We start from the raw sequence: 5,000 nt of genomic DNA on the forward strand, positions 1-5,000 counted from the left end.
AGAAAACATTATCCAGAATTTCGCTGAGATTCGACCCCATAGCTGATGATAGAACTAAAATAGATATTTTTTGTTTCCTACTCACCCGGGCCCATATCCTTGCCTCTCTATCAATCTCTAATTCTGATCTTCCTCCCCAATCTGATATTATGGTGCCGGTATAGACCGGAATTCCGTTATGGTCCAATTCGGATCGGTAATAAATACCCGGGCTTTGCAATATTTGATTGATCACAATTCTATATATTCCATTTACTATAAAAGTTCCCAGGGAATTCATGAGAGGAATATTTCCAATCAAAATTGTTTGTTCTTGCATCGCCCTGCTGGTTTTCCAAATTAATCCTGCGGACACATATAATTCCGAAGAATATGTAAGTGATTTATATATAGCATCTTTTTCTTCTATCATGGGCTCTGCTAATTGATATGTTTCCACAAATAATTGAAATTCAATTTCTTGGTTTGTATCTTCCATTTTTGGAAACTTATAAAGTTCTTCCGTTAAACCCTGATCAATGAACCTCCAAAATCCTTCAAATTGTATCTGATTAAACCCAGGGGTTGTAGACATTCCCCCATTTCCATCCCGTAGCATTTGCACGCAATTCCCCATTTATTGAAAAATCCTATTTTTGGCTCATCCTTCGTTGAATCATATAGACCGAGCTATCTCTGATGGAATTTAAATTCTGTTTACTAAATCACATAAAATTTGACACAAAAAACTATATATTCATATAGGAGCATATATGGAATGTATGAAATATGTATGAAGGGGGGAATACAGAAAAGTTTCTACTTAAATTTTAAAATGTAACAGATGCAAAAGGAATTCTGCTACTTATACTTAACTTAAATTCGATTTATAAAATTGAGTTTTAGTATGGAATATCAGTTCCATTTTTACCATTATTATGATATTACATATTCCAACCCGATTGGATACCAAAAACGAAACAGATGCAGGATTTGATCCCTTCGCCGAGATAAAGACATAATAATCAGAAACAATAAAGAGTTCATTTATTTAATCAATATTTTTGGCCCTTTTGTAACAATAAAAAAAAGGGATTTGCGTAGAAAAGAGATATTTTTACCTATCTTAGTACTCTATTTGTAGAATTACTAAAATATCGTTGTATTGTAAAGCGGGTTATGTTTATTCTATTAAATAGTCAATTTAACCACGTGCAGATATCTATATATCATATATAAGATACTTGACTGTCGTCTGTGTAATTTTTGTTCTGGTTCCGGGGTTTACATATACTCATAATTCTTGTTATAATTGCAATTGAGAAAAAGAAAAAGGAAATAAAGAGTTTTCGATTTTTTCTTGAAAAGATGCAATAATGATTAGTTATCCTTTGGATTTTCTTATGTCATTAGGTAAACAGAATTTGAAATCAAAATTTACGAATTGTTCATGAAACCGTAGTCAAGCCAATAGTTAATGGTTCCAATTGATCGTGTTTATCATGAATTTTGACTGAAAGTCCGTAGTTTTTGGTCTGAATCGAATCAAAACAAAAAAAGAAAGAATTTGCTTTTAGTAAGTATTTAGAAGTAGTGGAAGGGCAACCAAGGAAAAGAGATTCAAAATGCAAGTCCAATAAATAAAAAACGAAGTGCAGTAATCTACCCCCAAAAGGGACTATTTAAGTATCGTCTATTTTGTATCGTTTTGGCGGCATGGCCGAGTGGTAAGGCGAAGGACTGCAAATCCTTGTTCCCCAGTCAAATCCGGGTGTTGCCTGATTCTAATTAACAAAAGACTCGAACTCCCTTATCAACTGCTATAATCGATAACTCCCCGAATTCTTCGTCGGCCGAGGGGAAGGAGAAGAAGGGGTCTCTTGGTACGTACTTGTGGGGTTCTCAAAAAAGAAAGTTATGTAAATTCTTGTGTCTAGGATTCAAGAAAAGATTTTACTTTTAGTAATTTTAGTAAGTAGTAGAAGGATTATCGAAAACTCTCCATTCCCTTCCAGCCCTGTTGGCGCGATTACTGACTGGGCCTTGAAGTCGGCGGAAGGGAATATCTAACCAATTTCGAAATGTGGATAAAGAAAAGCGTAATATAGTTTCTATACAAACTCAAAAGAGTCTCTGAGCTGAGTATTCAGGTATTGGATTAGTTCATTAAAGGAATAATCCCCAAAAATTTTTACTCTGTACCAGGGATTTCACTATTATTATGAAACAATAATGGAAAAATTCCTTCATATTCATAGAAATAGGGGACATAATTCACATGGATATTGTAATTCTGGCTTAGGCTGCTTTAATGGTAGTCTTTACATTTTCTCTTTCACTTGTAGTATGGGGAAGAAGTGGACTCTAGAAATACTAATTTAGTTTAGTTGAGGAATAAAACTGTATCATTATCATTTGTTTTATCGATCGCTTCGCAAAGTGTATTTAAAGATAATAATGTCAATAAAAAAGATATTTCAATAATTCCCACGTTTATATTTCGAAAGGAGATATAGATGATAGGAAATTTATCTAATTGAATTTTTCTTAAATTTCCACGAATGGACTCTTATCAAAATTCAATTAGATAAGTTTTATAAGTATAATTACTTTTCTTCTTGGATTAGCTTGGAAATGATAAAAAAAGATTACTAATTTGGTTTTTCCTAATATATACCAAACTTTACTTTTTTTTCTTTGATTCTTTCGGCAGGTACTGGGATTAAGTTTGTATCTTTATCATAAATTATATATAGTTTATAGTACACCGTCTTACACGAAAAAAGACTAATCTAATTGATAGTATGGTAGAAAGATTCATATGAATCTTTCTACCATACTATCCGCTCTCATCGAATATTGCTGATTCGCGCCTGCTCGTTTCAGTTAAGAAACACAATTAGAATCCGTCAAAGAACTACGAAATCAAGTTTCATTCAAATTAATCATTCTGGCTAACCGTTTTTACATAGATAAGAAGTAAAAAAGCAGTAGGAACTAGAATGAATAGTGCAGTAGCAATAAATGCGAGAATATTTACTTCCATAATCTTATCGTTTTTTTACGTACCATTAACTCGGGATTTAATCCCATAGAGATGATCCAAATTTTATCTGTTGATGATATTGAATCAGATTAATATCAGGAATAACAATATTTGAGCTATCATATCAATTCGCGGTCGCGAATTGAATAGTATACCATAGGAAGCTCTTTTATCCATACTGAATCCAAAAAAAGAAAAATGGAATTTGTTAGCTAATCAAGAATTCCCTTAAGTTATCGTTCTTTTTTACTCTTTTTTCCAGAACCTGACATCTTTCTTCTACAATCAATCATCTAATGAAGTTTCACTTTTTCGTTTCCACTTCCGCTGGTTACAAAAATCCAAAAACAAAAAATAGAAGGAAATGGGATCAATCTGAAAAGTATTTTGTCAAGGTAATTTTAATAAAAAATTGGGTGTTTTACAAGAAACAAATTCCATTTATACATGTACTCCCGAGAAACATCTGGAATTCTATTCCACTAGATAGACGCGAGAAATTGAAAAACCAGACCTACTATGTTATCTTTTGAAATCCTAAATAAAATCTTACCAATCAAAATTTTTTCTAGTATTAAGCCACATATCCGTTTTAGGAATTTGTTCTAGTTCAAGTAATGGAAATTTTTCTATTTGTTTGAAAATGAGAAGAAAATAAACTCAAAAAGAAAAAAAAAGACCTAAGAATCATCCAAAGACTTCCTATTAAAAGTAAAATTCTATTGTTGTTCTTTTCTAAAAAAGTGGAAAGATCCATTGATATATTTATTGATTATTGGATCCGTCGAGACTGACGGGGCTCGAACCCGCAACTTCCGCCTTGACAGGGCGGTGCTCTAACCAATTGAACTACAATCCCAGGGAACTAAAGTATACAGTTTCTATACTTTTTATATGATTTGACTCAAAGCATTTCTAGGTAGAATTTTTGTGTTGTAACAGAGACGCGAGTGATATATTTATCTTCATTTCACATGAATATGGACTTTACTTTATTTAGTGAGAACGACACGAATTGCTAGTCAATTTTTCTTATTTCAAAATCTATTGATAAAATAAAGAAAAAGAGTTTTCTTTTTTTCTTTCTATTTTTTTCTATTTATACTTTAACAATTTTAACTTAAAGACCATACCATAATATGAATCTAGATCATTATTTTGATCAAAAATTCAATTTACCGAAACAAATAAATAAAGCAAACAAATAGAAAAAAAGAAAGTATAACAGAAAATTGGATTAGTTTTTTACGTATATCAGCCGTTTCGGGAAGACAAAAACCTTCTTCTCATAATGGATGAGCGGATTATTGGGCCGAGTTGGATTTGAACCAGCGTAGACATAGTGCCAACGAATTTACAGTCCGTCCCCATTAACCGCTCGGGCATCGACCCAGGAAGAATCAATTCAATTTGAAGCTTATTGCTAATCTATGATCAACTTCCTTTTGTAGTACCCTACCCCCAGGGGAAGTCGAATCCCCGTTGTCTCCTTGAAAGAGAGATGTCCTGAACCGCTAGACGATGGGGGCATACGGGCTAAACATCCATCATACTATGAACATAATATGAGCAGTTTTTTGAAATTGTCAATATAATCGAATAATAAGATTCAAAAGATCTTTCCGTCTTACACAATTCCATAGATTTTTTTTTGTCATTACAATTTCATTTATGAATCATTCATTCCCTAGAAAATCCAAAATTATTAAATATTTATATAGACTAATTTATTCATTAAAAATGAATCGAATATTACTAATTAATCTAATACTAATTAGAATATTAATAATTAATCTAATACTAATATAGAACGCGAGCTAATATGAAATTACAGAATACTTTCCGTTGTCGAATAGAAAGAAAAAAGGGAGTTTAAGTTAAACAAACCCTATTAACGCATGTCGAAACGAGTCCCTAGCTACTATCCGGTTACTTAATGTATAGTATATAATAACTTATTGTATGTAATCTATGT

At 32.1% G+C, this 5,000-nt stretch overlaps 1 non-coding gene across 1 annotated transcript; it reads right to left on the minus strand.

Moving 5' to 3' along the window:
* Positions 1-3,810: 3,810 nt before the first annotated feature.
* Positions 3,811-3,884, minus strand: TRNAD-GUC. Its single transcript has one exon. It is a non-coding gene; the product is annotated as a tRNA-Asp (tRNA).
* Between the last annotated feature and the right edge of the window lie 1,116 nt (positions 3,885-5,000).

The sequence above is a fragment of the Chenopodium quinoa genome, unplaced genomic scaffold (assembly GCF_001683475.1).
Source record: "Chenopodium quinoa cultivar QQ74 unplaced genomic scaffold, ASM168347v1, whole genome shotgun sequence".
Taxonomy (NCBI): domain Eukaryota; kingdom Viridiplantae; phylum Streptophyta; class Magnoliopsida; order Caryophyllales; family Amaranthaceae; genus Chenopodium; species Chenopodium quinoa.